Source organism: Delphinus delphis, chromosome 6, assembly GCF_949987515.2.
Source record: "Delphinus delphis chromosome 6, mDelDel1.2, whole genome shotgun sequence".
In the NCBI taxonomy this organism is placed as follows: domain Eukaryota; kingdom Metazoa; phylum Chordata; class Mammalia; order Artiodactyla; family Delphinidae; genus Delphinus; species Delphinus delphis.
Window position 1 is genome coordinate 81,046,906 of NC_082688.1, and position 14,147 is coordinate 81,061,052.

At 58.2% G+C, this 14,147-nt stretch overlaps 1 protein-coding gene across 3 annotated transcripts in view; it reads right to left on the reverse strand.

Annotated features, from left to right (window-relative positions):
• The window catches only part of CNTFR (ciliary neurotrophic factor receptor), a 39,203-nt gene extending 25,743 nt beyond the window's left edge, over window positions 1-13,460 (reverse strand). The window contains exons 1-2 of one of the 3 annotated variants that reach the window (XM_060013495.1): window positions 13,351-13,460; window positions 4,359-4,469 (exon numbers count right to left, since the gene is read on the reverse strand). The gene's annotated coding sequence lies outside the window, so the exon portion shown is untranslated. Of the gene's footprint in view, window positions 1-4,358; window positions 4,470-4,838; window positions 5,103-12,166; window positions 12,359-13,350 lie in introns of those variants that run through there. The other 2 variants (XM_060013494.1, XM_060013497.1) reach the window with 2 other exon arrangements.
• Between the last annotated feature and the right edge of the window lie 687 nt (window positions 13,461-14,147).

The following is a 14,147-nucleotide window of genomic DNA, read 5'->3' on the forward strand; positions in this document are numbered from 1 at the left end:
CCTACTCGGCTCCTTCCTCTCCTAACCCTGCTTTTGCCAGTATTTGGGAATGAGGGGAGATCCTGGCCAGAGCAGAGGGGTGAGGGAGCCCCCAGGTGAAGAGATGGTGGCACTGGTGGCAGCAGGAGCCAGCAAACCCCAGAAACCAGCCTGCCCCCAGGGCCCTCCTGCCTCACCTCCTCACCCCCTCTTTTCCAGGATGAGGAGAAGCAGCAGCTCTCAGCCTAGCCACCTGCTGAGTGACCCCAGGCCTCTTCAAAACCTCTCTGTGCCTACAACTGTCTATAGGGCACCTGAATGTCAGGCCTGGCTGCAGGAAGGGAGGCAAGGGGAAGGAGATGAGGCCTCGACCTCAACCCCCAGCCCCTGCCAAAGCCCTGTCATCACTGTCAGACCCCAAAGAGAGATGGGGACAGCACTGGCCAAGCCAGTGCTCCTCTGACAAACCACTGAGGACAAGAATCCTAAAGTGTCCTTGGACCCTGCAGCCCCACCTCCCATCACAAGAGAGGACGCTGTGTCGCTGTCCAGGCAGAAAGGAATCCAGGCTGTGCTGGCAGGGCCCCAACTGGAGAACAATTGGCAATGCTGTTGACATCCTCACCACTTGCCACTCCAGGTGTAGCTTGAGCCCTGATGCCCCATCCAAAAGTGAGTCTGAGAGGGCTCCATGGAAGCCAGGCGGGGGAGCAAACACCGGGCAGCAGAACCTAAGGAAACCAGGCAGGGCGACCCCATAAAGCCAGGTGATGGGGACTTAGGAAAAGCAGGCCGTGGGGACAAAAGAAATCAGGCAGCAAGGTCTGTGGAAACTAGGCGACAGGGCCCAGAAGAACATAGGCTGTGGGGGCCAAATGAAGCCAGGCCGCGGGGACTGAAGTTAGCTAGGAGGTGGGGACAAATGAAGCCAGGCGAGAGGCCCACAGAATGGGAGAAAAGAAAGCTATCAGGAGCTCATGCCCTCTGTCTAGATGTCCCCCACACCCTGGGCCTCTCTCTCAGTAGCCCCCTTCCCACCCAGGTGCTGGTCCCCTCCCCCAGGCCAATGCACACAGCCAGAGCCCCCTCCTCGCTCAGAGGCCTGGTCCAGTTGCAGCCACTGGGCCCCGGCCCCATCCCTGGGACCTCAGGAAGTCCCAGCCCCTCCCACCGGCTGCAGAGGAGGGGGGCTGGGGGGGGGAGAAAGAGAAGAGAAGAGAGACAGCTTGGCAGAGGGAGGGCCGAGCAGCCGCGGGGGGCGGGGGCCGAGAAAGGAGCGGGAAGCGGCGAGGCGGGCTGGCGGGCGGCGCGGGCGGGGGCGTCTCTGCCGCGGGAGCGGGGGTGACAAGTTCTCCGGCCCTGCGGCTGCGCGGCCACTGACCTGGGTCCCCGTGCAGGCGCCCAGTAGGTGCCTCCGGCGCTCCGCGGGTGCGCCCGGCCGCCCGCGGTCATCGGGCCCCTGGGGTTCGGGGCTGGGGCCCGGGCGGCCCGGGGAGCAGGCGTGTCCCCCCCCCCCCCGCCTACCCCCACCCCCGAGAGTCCCGGCGGGCGGGCGGGCGGGCGAGGCGGCGAGCGGGCCGGGAGGAGGGGAGGAAGGAGCGCGCGGCGAGCGAGCGAGCCGAGCTAGCGGAGGGAGCGAGTGAGGGACGGCAGGCAGTGAGGTCATCCTTTGAATCTAATTGTCTGAGTCAGGAGGAGATGTGGCACTCGATGCAGGGGGAGGGGAGGGGGAAGGGACCCTCCCGGCTCCGGGCCGGGGCCCCTCCTCACACCCAGGGCCGGCCGCGGCCTCCCTTCCCCCGCCCAGGGCCAAGTTGTCTCGGGCCAACTGGGACAAACCCCTGCCCGTCTCACTCAAGGCTGACCTCTGCTGCCATGGGGGCTCCAACCCACATCGCCCCCAGAGAGCAGCCACCTTTCTATTCTCTGGGGGTGATGGGGACCCCCTCCCGGCCCAGGTTGCCCTCCCGCATGTCTGAGGGTAATGGGAAGCCCCCATCCCACCCCCAGGTCGTATTTCTGCCCTGTGAGGATAAAGGGGGAACTTCCACCAGCCTTGCAAGGGACCTTCGTGCACTCTAGAAACGTGGAGTCCCCAACTCTACTCCCCAGGTGACTTCTTGCACTGGGAATTTGGGGGAATCTGGACATTGAACCGAAGCTCCCCTTCCTGCCTCCTGAGAATGACAGTGCAATGCCTCCCAGTCCTGCACTTTGGGGGGCATGAGGACCCCCAACGGAGCCCAGGGTCTCTACTCTGCATGCCCAACTCTTCAGGAGGGGCAGGAGCCAGGCCCGAACCCCAAGGTCCCCAGAGGCTGCTCAGGGGAGCAGGTCACTCAAGTGGTGGGAGGGCAAGACGACAGTTGGGCCCTGGGCCTGTCAGGTGTGCACGCACAAGCACATGCACACATGTGTACACGCACATGGGGGGAGACCAGGCGGCTGGGGACACTCACACCGAGGGCCACACACCCCTCCCCTCGCCCCCATGGAGGAGGGGTGATAAATATTTAAGCGGCTTTTAGCTCTGAAGGGGCTGAAGCTGGGGGAGGGAGGGGGATCCACAATGCCTGATTAATGGGGTTACCGGCTTGGATCAATCCATCTGCCCGCCGCTCCCTCTTCCCTCCTCCCTCCTCCTCCCTCCCTCCGCCTAATGCGCTTTATCAGGAGACGCTTTTCTGACTTGGCAGCGTCGGGTGTTTTAAATAGACCCATTTAGAGCAGGGGTTGGGGGAGAAAGGAGGGGGGGAAGGGAGACAGAGATTGAGACAGGCTGGGAGACAGAGATGAATCAGGAGAGAGAGACAAGCCCCGGAAGAGAGAGACTGGGAGCGGAGAGACAGAAGGAGATACTGAGACACGGAAATAAGAGGCTGCGGATGACACTCCCACGGAGGCTGAATGGGGCCGGGGGGTGGGGGGGTGATGGTGAGGCCGAGGGGAAGCTGGGGGGCTGAAGAGTAGAAACAAACAAACTAACAAAAGAGACAGACAGAGAGAGAGGAAAGGAGTCACCGACAGCAGGAAGAAACCCAGAGACAGGTTCTCTGCAAGGGCTGAGTGCTAGCCTGGGAGACAGCAGATATCTTTTATTTCCAAAAACAGTTTTTCATCCACTTTGTTAAATTAAAAAGCTGTCTTTAAAGTGGTGCTGGAGGTGCTGCTGCGGGAGGGTGGACGGAACTGCCAAGTCTTCCCTCTCAGCCTCCTCGTCTGCCCCCACAGAAGCTGCCTCAGCCCTAGCCCCCAGGGGTATTCTCCAGCTCCCCTGCTCTCTGTGATCCTCTGGGATCCCCAGGGACAGGGTCAGGGCATCTGAGCTACTGTTCATTGGCAGAAAGTCCTTCCTGCTGTCTGGCCTCAGTCCCTCCTGCTGCAGGGAGCCCATTCTCTTGCCTGACCACTAGCCTTCTCTTCTCTGGTCCCAGTTCCAACGCCCTAAGATGTCCCCAGTCGGAGGGAGGATTATGGTCCTCACAGCTGAGCAGCTCACTTTCCCAACCGGCCATCACACTCCTTCCAGGTGTGCTCCCTAATACTGGGTAAATCTGAACTTCTGTCAGACACCCCACTCCAAGTCCCTAGGTCTTCTGGGAACAGTGAGACAGAAGCTTAACTCTCTCCAGCCTTCTGGAGCCTCCCTTCCTCCTCTTCAGAACCCCAGCTCCATTTTGTCCCTTTTATGGCCATGTTGTCAGCCTGGATACCCCCCCCCCCGCACCCTCAACAACACCCCATTCCTAGTTCTGAAGGGTCAGCAACCCACCCCACCCCCCCAACTCCCAGGCCAGGAAAATGGCCAGTCTGTTTGGGAGCTGAGATGAAAAGCCTGGCCGGCCTTTGTGGGCCTCTGGCGGGTTTCGGACAATAGGCCCTTCCGTTCCGCTCCAGCGCGCCTCGATCCCATGGACACCCCCACCCTGGGGGCTGCCAATCCGGGGGCCTTGCCTGGTCGGAATGAAAGGCGGGGAGAGTCAGGCCCAGCCTCCGAGGCTGGCCTCAGAAGATTCTGGACTTTCTGACCCTCTATCCTGCCTCCTCCAAGCCCAGCTGCTCCCTGTTGTCAAGCCAGAGAGATGCTTTGGGGGCAGAGAGGGAGCCTGACAATGAGACGAAACATACTCCCACATCCAGATTCAGCTCCCTCAGTGCAGAACCCAATTTTCTGACCCGGCTTTGCCCTTGCCTGTGTGACTGTGGGTAAGTCTCTTCCCCTTTACTGGCCTGTCATGAAAAGCCTCAGGAGGAAGGAGGAGGGGAGAGCAGGAAGAGATCTCAGGCCCTCCTTCACTCACATCCCCAGACCTACAGCCCCAATGCACCTGCCAGATGCCCTGAAACTCACCCGCCTCCCCTGGGTCCCCAGCACACACCTCTTCACCGCTGGCCGCACACGGAGCACATCAACGTCCTCCTCCTCCAGACCAAACTCTTCCTGAGACTTCCAAAACCAAGGGGGCGGGATGATGTGACAAGGCTCGATTCTAGAAGGGCAAAGGGCACAAATCAGAGGCTACAGAGGAGACCTTAGTCCAACTCAGAGCTCACTTCACACTCACAACCCCACTGTGAGAAGGAGAGACTGAGGCAGGCAGCAGGGAAGTGTCTAGAAGAGAAAAAGTTGGGAGTGGTCCAGACTCCCTGCAGCACCCTTTGCAGACCTTAGGTTCTGAACCACAGGGACAAAAGTAGGCCAGAAGCCAGTGGCCTGACACCACACATAGATACACACCCAAAGACAATCCAAAATCCCCACAACCAGTTCACAGACACAAGCACCTCCATGTCACACACATTCTCCCATGCGTACTCATACAGAGACCCATGGCCCCCAGCAGGGCATAAACACCCACCATCATACTGTTTTCTCCTCATCACCACTACGATTTATTGAGCATCTGTTACGTGTCAGGAACTGTTAGGCACTTTATATGCATGATCTCATTTAATCTTCATGACTTCTCCGTGAGGTAGGTTCTACTATTATTCCCATTTGACAGCTGAAAAAACTGAGATTCGGGGAGGTTAACTTGCCCAAGACGACACAGCTGATCCGTTCCAGAGCATAGATATGAGTGCAAGTCTAGCTCCAAAGCCCTTCTGCTATACCAGTCTGCCTCTGCAGATCTCTCTCCCACCAGCACAGTGCCTTTCCCAATAACAATAGGAACAGCTAACACTTGCTCAGGGTCCTTGATGAGCCAGATACCATGCTGAGGACTTAACACACAGTTTTGGCAGATGAGAAAACTGAGGCTCAGAGAACAAAAGCGCCTTGCCCCAAGTCACATGACTGGTAGTTGGTAAGAAAGCTGGCTGTTCTGAAAGTCACTGTTGCTTCTAGGACTCCACTTACTTAACAGAGCCCTCGACGTCTACAAGACCCCGGGAGACTCTCAGGGTTCAACTGCTCCTCTCCCCGCCAAAACAGGTCCCAGATGTGTCTGCCAAAGGCATGATCAAGTGCCTAAACACATACCCATGAGAAAGGGACTCCATGTCATCCAACCCTGCCCAGAGAGGCAGAGGTACCACCAAACAGGGAGAGATGGCCAGAAACGAAAACAAGGTGTTAGAGACAGGCTGGCTGGTGGTAACAGATACAGACACACCAACAGATAGGGAGGCCCAAAGAGAGGAAGACAGAGACAGACACACGGGACCAAGGAATGACAGAGACAGTGGGAAAAGGAGACAATAGAGGGAGAGGAGGATACAGGCAGACGTGAAAAAAACACTGAAGGATAGACGCAGACATACAGACACGTATGGAACCATCCCACCTTCACAAGAAGAAAACTGTGAAAACAAACAAGACTCAGGCAGTGTGTGGTACGTGTGTAAGTGTGCGTTCGAGTGTGCCTGTGTTGGGGGCATGCAGAGTCTGTATCGCTACACACATTACACCAGCTGCTTCCAGCAATTTCATCTGATTAATAATAAATGCCCCGTAATTACAGCCACTCCCCCAGCCCTTCTTCCTGTTTTTTTGTCAGCTGCCACCAGGCCAGCCCCCTGTGGACCCCATGGCCCCCTCCATCCTCACCTGCTGTCTTCTACAGGGCTGAGAGGACATGGGCTAGGGAAGGAGACCAGACTCCCAACCTGAGGGAGAATACCCATTTCTCTATCTTGGATTAATGCCCAATGCTCCCAAGCAAAAGGTCATTTCCCTTAGGTCTCACTCAGAACTCTCCCCCCTTCCCTGGGTATAACCTGTAACCCCTAATGTGGCCTAGAGGCCCAGGTCTGGGGACACAGAGAAAAATGAACTCTGGACTCCCCTTGCCCACTCTTCATCACTCACTGGCTGAAAGAAGTCTCCATTCACAAAGCTTCCCCAGCCTCGGAACCCCACAGGCTCAAAGGAGGAAGGGACCAGGACAGCCCCCCTTTTCCCACCCCATCATTCCAACCCAGGCAGCCCCAAAGTCTCTGCCCACTTGTGTACTCTCACGCTTTGGACACGCCATGGCTCCGCCTCCATTCCTGAGCCCCCCCAGGTCCACCTCCTTCCAGGCCTCCCACCCTAGCTCTCCAAGGCAGCTCTATCAGAATCAGCTGCGGGTTTGTGCTGATCTGTTTCTAATCGCTGGGGCCTGGTTCACGCTGGCCCCCACCCCCCAATATTGATTCCATTATTTGGAGAGTCATTGACGTCAAGGACCTGGATGGGTGCCAAAACCGCCTTCTCTCAGGGCCTGGGCCAGGGCCCAGCCACTCATCTCGCGATTTCACGGAGGGGCCCAGAAAGGTCAGCTCACCGGCCAGGGTCACGTGACATCTGCCCTCAGAGGCTGGGGCTCTTCTTACCTTTTGGGGCCCACTGTGCAGTTCCTTTCTCCTGGGGGAGAGGGGCTACACAGAGGCATGGGGGTCAGAAGTGAGGTGGGGACCTATAGAATAGGGTGTGGAAGAACCTCATTGGGTCTTGGGCTGCAAGGAAGAGCTCTAGGAGGTAGGGATGGAGGCAGTGGCTCAGAAAAGGCTACTTGGGGAAGATTTTGTTCTTTGCCACACACTATTTTGGAACATCCTGAAGCTGGACTTGAAATGACTATTAGAGTACTATTGACTACTCGATTTTTATGTCTGATATCAGATGTATCTCCAGGCTCTCTGAGAAAGAAATTCTCTGCAGTGCAGGGTAACAGTTTACCCTAAATGTTGCCATCATTTGACTAAGCGGCACCACTATTTTATAAACCTTTGTTCCAGATAAAACAAAGGCTCTGTCTCCTGTGCAACTCTCGCCCATGCTGCCTCAGTTTCCCCACACTCTCCCAGTCTCTCGTGCCTCTGTGCCTATCCCATCAAGATGCAGCCACTGCTACACTGACCCACACCAGCAACTCCCTGGCTCTGGCTGGACAGGGTATTTTTAGGATCCGAACCCTGTGTTCTCAGACAGACATTAATAACCAATACAGACAGTCCGTGGTGCCCACAGCAGCTAAACAAACTCGGAACCCAGCCTCAAAGGCTCAGACATGGGGTCCACTGCCTTAGCTACAGTCCAAGAAACCCAGACCTAGAGAGAGCAAGGGACATGACATGCTCACAACCACGTGGGGAGAAAAGGACTTTCCCATCTTCTGAAAAATCCTGAAGCTGAGGAGCGGACAGAGGTGACCTCTGACCTCTGCCACAGAAGCAGGGTCATTGCCCTGCCCCAGTCTCACCTAGTCCAGACCTTTTCAAGGAAGAAGCTGCCTATCCTTTGCACTCCTTCCCTGAAGGCAGGGAAGTCCTTCCTTTAGTCTAGCTGCAAATCACTCAGGGGTCCTTTGAGCCAAACAGGGTTATACAACAGAGGCTGTTGGGTCTCAAGACACAAACCCCAGAGAGTCCCCTCTCCCCATGGTCTGTCCCACTCAATGTTCATTCCTCAACATTTCCTGAGTGCCTAATCCCTGCCAGGTCCTGTGCCAGGAGTTAGGGACATGGTCCTGCCCACCAACAACACTCAGTCTGGCAGGAGAGAAAAAGATGTATTATTTACTCAGCAGTGCCCCCCCACTGTGCCCCTGGTCTGTGACAGGGGCAGGGTGGGTGGATGGTAAGCAAAGCAGACCCCAGTCCCTAGGTCCCAGAGTTCACAGGCAATTACTATGCAGCCTTGGTGAGTATTGTGAAGAGGAAGTACAGGTAGCGTATGGTGGGGCATGCTGACTTCTTCCAGGACTGAGGATGCTTCAGTCCATTCCTAAACCCCAGGACGGGCCCTTGGACTGCCCAGAAGTCACCACCGTAGTCTAACTTCAGTTCCTTCCACTGTAGCTCCAGCCCCAGCTTCTGGGAGCTGGTTCCCCGCAGCAGCAGGGTCTAACTCTTCCCCACATCTGCCCCAGCTCTTCCTCCCACTCCTTGGCTCTGGTGACCCCAAACCCAGCATGCCCTACGCTTTGGGGGTTCTCTTTGCCCTCTGCAGAGGTAAAGGGGGGTGACGACCTCAGGGCTCTCAGCTCACAGGGACCACTAGGCTCCCCAGCCCCTCCCCACAGGAAGCCAGGAGCCAGGGTGGGTGTGGTCACCCCGGGCCACGGGAGTTTACACAGCTGAGGTCTCCACCACTCCCCCCAACCCCACAGCGGGTCTGGAGGAGGGGTCAGCTCTCTCTTCTTAGCCTCCTTGTTCTCTGGGACGCCCCCCCTCCCAACCAGGCACACAGGGTTCCCCCCCACAACCATCTGCATTTCAAAGAAAATACGCTCCATCTGTTTCCGATTCATTTACACTTCAGCTCGCCACGGGGCGGCAGAGCAGGGTGCTTTGCCTTCGAGCGCACCACCCCCATAGGGGGGCTGGAGAGCACGTGTCCCCCTCTGGGACAAGGAGCAGTTAACAGCCTAGCCATCTGAGCCTGAGGGCCAGGTCCCTACTTCTTGGCTCCCAAGGGGTGCTCCTGTACTTCAGCAGCCCCGCCCACTGGCCTCCACAGCGGGAAGGTATATAAAGCCCCCGGCAGTGTCTCCAAGGCAGGTGCAGGCCTAAGGTTGGTTGCAACCTGACTCAATTGCCCCCCCTCCCCAGGGCTATTGCTCTTTCGGGAAGAAGCAGAGTGGAGAACGCTGGGCATACCCTGGAGACAGGATAAGGACTCAGGCATTCCAGGAGACACTGTGAGATATAACATAACTTGGTCCAACCCCTTTCCAGCCAGGGCAGAGGAGAGAGAGGCGGGTGGGTTCCAGTCCAGTCTCCTCCTCCAGCCACCTTCTCACCACAGATCTGGGGCTACCATCTCCCTTAGAATCAGAGATTCACCAACCTGGAAAGGTCAAAGGAGCCAGAGGTCTACCCCTCACCAAGTCAATCTTCACACCTCTCCCAACCTAAGGATGATTGGGATGGGGGAGATGCCTTGGGAGGACATGAATCTCATTTCCCCATACCTGACCCTCTCTATCACAGGAAGGGTACCCAAAACTATTTAAGGGGGATGTACATGGGGAACTCTAAGGGTACATGTCACCCCTGTACCAAAAGAGCCACTCAACCTTCCTGCTGTGAGAGCCTAGTCTCCTCTGGAAGAAAAGGCAGAAAAATTTAACTGGGTCAGTGTTTCCCACCGCCCCCTCCATCAGCCCACAACCCAAGTAAGAGATGTGACCAAACATGTTATCTCCTCCCCTCTCCACCTTTGGAGAGGACAGATCTTGTTCCTGTCCCCAACTTCCCTGAGACACACCTTAGCATGGGTGTATTTAACTGTGAGTTCTAAGTTCCACTGGGAGTGTGAACACAATCCTAATGTGGGTTTGAATGTGAGCCCCAGATGGAAGGGTAACTGTGTGTGATTCTAAGTGTGAACCCCAGGGCTCCCATGTGAATATGAAAGCCTCAAGGTGCAAGCATGAGTCTGAGTGTGAGCCCTAGGTCCCTAGTGTGGGTCTGAGCACAAGCCCCAAGATGGAAGCAAGTTTAATGTAATTGACAGGGATGTCAATCTGAGTGTGAACTCCAAGAGGCAAGTATACGTTTGACTGTGAATGTAGGTCCCAGTGTGCATGTGACTGTAAGCCCCAGGACGGAAGTAGGAGTCTGTGAACCCCAGGATTCCCAAACAAGTCAGTATAGGCATTAGAGACTTAGTGTTCGTGTGAATGTGAGCCCCTGGTCTTCACGGCTTTCTGAATGTGAGCTACGTTTCCCCATGTGAGTCTGAGTGTGAGCGCTGGGGTCCCTTTATAAGTCTGGGTCCCTAAGTGATCCCAGGATGGAAGTGAGAATCTTGCATGTCCTAGTGTGAATCTGAGGGTGAACTGATGTGAGCATGAGTGTATCATCCCCAGTGTCCTACGTGAGTCCTTGAGTTCAAATGTGGGCCCCAGGTTCTCCATGTGAGTCTGAGTGTGAGCCTCAGAATGCGTGAATCTGAGAAAGCTCCAGGGTCCTAGTGTGAGTCCCACTGTGAGCCCTAGGCCTCCAGTGTGTTCTGAGCCTGGGCTCTAGGTCTCAATGTTAGCCTATGAGCCTCAGGACAGAAATGTGAATCTAAAGTGTGAGCCTAGAGTCCCAATGTGAGTCTGAGTGTAAACTACAGGACTGAAGTGTATCACTGGACATGACAAGAACATAAGTGTGAATCTGAGTGCAAGTCCATTGTCCTGGTGTAATTCTTGGTGCACGTCCATATGAGTTTAAGTGTCCCAGAGGAAAGCTGAGGATGAATTCCAGAGCCCCTAGAAGTCTTGAGTATTAACTTTAAATTCCTACTTTTCACATAAGGCTCAGGGTCCCAGTTGGAGTATTAACTGTGATGGAGTGTGAACTTTGGCTGCATGTCACTGATCCTGACCAGGAGCCCTAAGAACCAGTCCAGAAGATTTGTGTGGGTTTTGGCAGTGGAGCAGGGATGCGCAGTTTATTGAGACACAGCCCCCTCCACCCGCCAAGCCCCGGCTAGCCCTACAGCCGTAGGAATATCCAATTGTTCAAGTCCCACCACCCCCGTACATACATTGGTACACCATCACACCCAGAGTTAGACACACAAAAATGCACTCAGTGTTTCAGACCCCCTGGACAAACAGCAGTTACAGATGCACAAACACACCCAGCATTTCATACTCCCACCACTTCAGTGATTACAGCCACACGAATACCCTACCGACACAGACACAAATATACCAAGTATTACAGGCAACACAACTAGTGTTGCAGACACACTCCTACAGCGGCATGCAGACACACACCCAGTGTTGCAGACAAGCTGCCAGACACACAGACACACACAGAGGCTTCTCAAAGAGAGAGACTAGACGGAAAGAGAAAGAAAATCCTGAATTTTCAACAAGGCGTGAAATAGTCCTACCCGCCTGAAGCTACTGAAGGGGGGGAGGGGGTCTAGGGAGCGCTAGAGGAGAGGCTCGGGAGAGGAGAGAAGAGGAGGCGAGGAGGAGAGCTGTCCGTCTGGTGACCTCCGCGCGGCCCAGCCCCCACGCACGGGGAGATACACTCCTCCGAGCAATACAGGGATACCCAGGCCGGCTCATGTAGAGCCGCACTGTGGGAGACACACACCGGCGGACTCACAAAGAGACGGGGATACACCACAGGCGGACCCACACGGACACACAACACAGGAACACTTACAAAGAGATACTGGAGGAGACCCACTAAATGGAGATACATCCAGGCGGACTCACGAGAAAACCACAGGCGGGCTCACGCTGACACACACACACACACACACACACACAAGCGGATTCACACGGACATACATACACTGGCAGACGCGCAACCGTCCATTCACACCCCTGGGCGCTTTGAAGTCCAGATTTCTGCTGGAGAAAGAAGCCGCCTCTGGGCGCGCGGGGGTCACTGCGACCCCCCAGCTCCGTAATTTTCCCAGACCCTGCGCGCGGTGCTGAGCGGTGAGGGAGAACAGGGAGGCTAGGGCAGTTGGCCCCTGCCACCTCCCGCCAGCCGATTGTCCGCCCCCCCCCTCCCACCACGCCCAACCCCCGGCGCGCCCGGACGTGGGGGGCAGCTTCTCCTGCGCCCCCGCCCCCGAGTTTACGGGCAAAGTTTCCCGTGAACTTTCCTGTCCCCTCCCCCCCGGTCTCGGGCCCATGCACGTCCCCTCCCTCTTCCCGCGCGCACGAGGGCCGCGGGTCTGTAGGTCAGCCGGAGGGTTTGAGGGTCCGGCCGCGCGCGCTCCGCGCTGGGTACTCACCGCGCCCTCGGGCCGCCGGGGCTCCGCGCCTCGACCTTCGACCGCTCCCGGCAGGGAGCGACGCAGGGAGCGCGGAGCTAGCACCGCTGCCAGATCCTGCCGCCGAGCCCCGCGCCGCGCCGGCTGGAGCCGCCGCGTCCGCTGCCGCCGCCGCCGCCGCCGCCCGCTCTGCACCGGCTCCCCGGCGCTCGGCGGCTTTAACCCCCCCATCCTCCTCCCTCCCTCGCGCGCTCCCTCCCTCCTTCCCTCGCCCATGTGACCGCGGGCGCCCGCTCGGCCGCGCGCGCCCTCGCTCCCCTCCCCCTCCCGCCTGGTCTCCCCGCGCCTCGGCGGCCGCGCGCCACGACCCCCTCCCGGCCACGGCCCCCGCGTGCCTCCGCCTTGGCACGCTCCCGCGCCTGGCACGCGCGGCCCGCTCGAGCGGGCACACTCATCCTGCGTAGGCCTGTGAGCCCCCGCTCCCATTCGCCTCGTGCTGGCACGCACCCTCCCCACCGCGGGCACACTCGCCCGCACTGGCACGCTTGGCCCCCTCGCATTCGCCCTCTCTCGGAAACGCCTTCCAGACTGCTGTAGTCCCCGCGCTTCATGTGCAGCCCCGACCGCGGGTCTCAAAAACGCGCACGCACACACACCCACACCCACTCCGCTGGCTCCCCCAGGGCCGCTGGGCGCACACCCAGTCCCCCCGGGTCGCTCATTCACACTCACTCGCTCACTCAGCCTTGGCCAGGTCTCCGCTGCGCACACTCCCGCACGTTCAGGCCCTGACTGCCTCGCACCGACACCCTGGCACACCCCGGGCCAACTCTCGGGGTCCTCTGGCCGGCATCTCCGTGAGAAGAGCGCGAGCCAGGGCCCCCAGGCCCCACTTTGGTCAGGGTAGGCCATAGGTCTCCGCGCCTCCCTTCTTCCTATCGCCCCCCAACAACGACCCCACCTCACACCCCGCCCAGGCACAGACACTTACACCCCTCGCGCTGAAGGGAGGAGGCTATTTGCTCGCATGACCCAGCATGGACCAGGCTGGGAACCTAGGCCCTTGCCTCCCACCAAGTCTCCGGTGACACGCCACAATTACCCTCTCCTTTTTCACCCCACCCCCCACCCCTGGACACACGGCCTGAGGAGTGACCGCCAATGGGATGCGGGTCTTAGGGAGGGTGCGCCCTTTATGCCTGGACCTGCAGTGCCGGAGCGCGAGTGCCAGAGTTTGGCGCTGGAGGTTCACCCCTCGAGTTTCCCTTCGCAGCCTGGGCCTCTGAGGGGCGGGTGTGCTCACTGCACTGGCCCCCGCGCCTCCGGTCTGGCTATTACATGGGGGATTAAGGTTAGACAACCTGACTCCTTCTGAGGCCACAGGAGAGCGCAACAGAAAGGGTGAATGCCAGCGGCGGAGAACGAGTGACCCGCCCCCATTCCCACCCCACGGATTTTTCACCTGACCTTTGACCCATAATCCCTGCTCCTAGCCCCTCCCAGGAGCTGCGCAAGGCCTGGGGGCGGGGAGCGGGGAAGGAAGTATCTCGCTGCTTCCTCACACCCTTCCCTAGTAGGCTGCCCAGAGCGCCCGGGCCCTTTCCCAACAAATGCCTCAGGGACTCCCATTGCAGAGGAAAAACCTTCTTCCCGCCACTGCCCGGGCTTTTCACTTTCACTTCCGTGGCCGCAGAATCCCCTCAGTGCAACCGGCAGGGGTCAGTCGGGGCTGTGGCTCAGAGAGAGCCGGCTGGGGCTTAGGGACACACAGAGAAATAGTGGCGCCCAGCTGAGATCCAGCTCACCCCCACCCACAGTAGGTGTCCTTTATCTGGTCTCCCCGGGCCCGGAGCTTCCAAGTACCCAGGCCGCGGGCGGGGACGAGGTGGTGGGCACCAGGAAGGAATAGAGACGGTGCGACAGAATCTGTGTTGGGGGGGGGCGGAATTACCCCTCCCCCGGCGCCGAAACTAGGCCTGGGAGAGGTTGGGTTCTGGGGCGG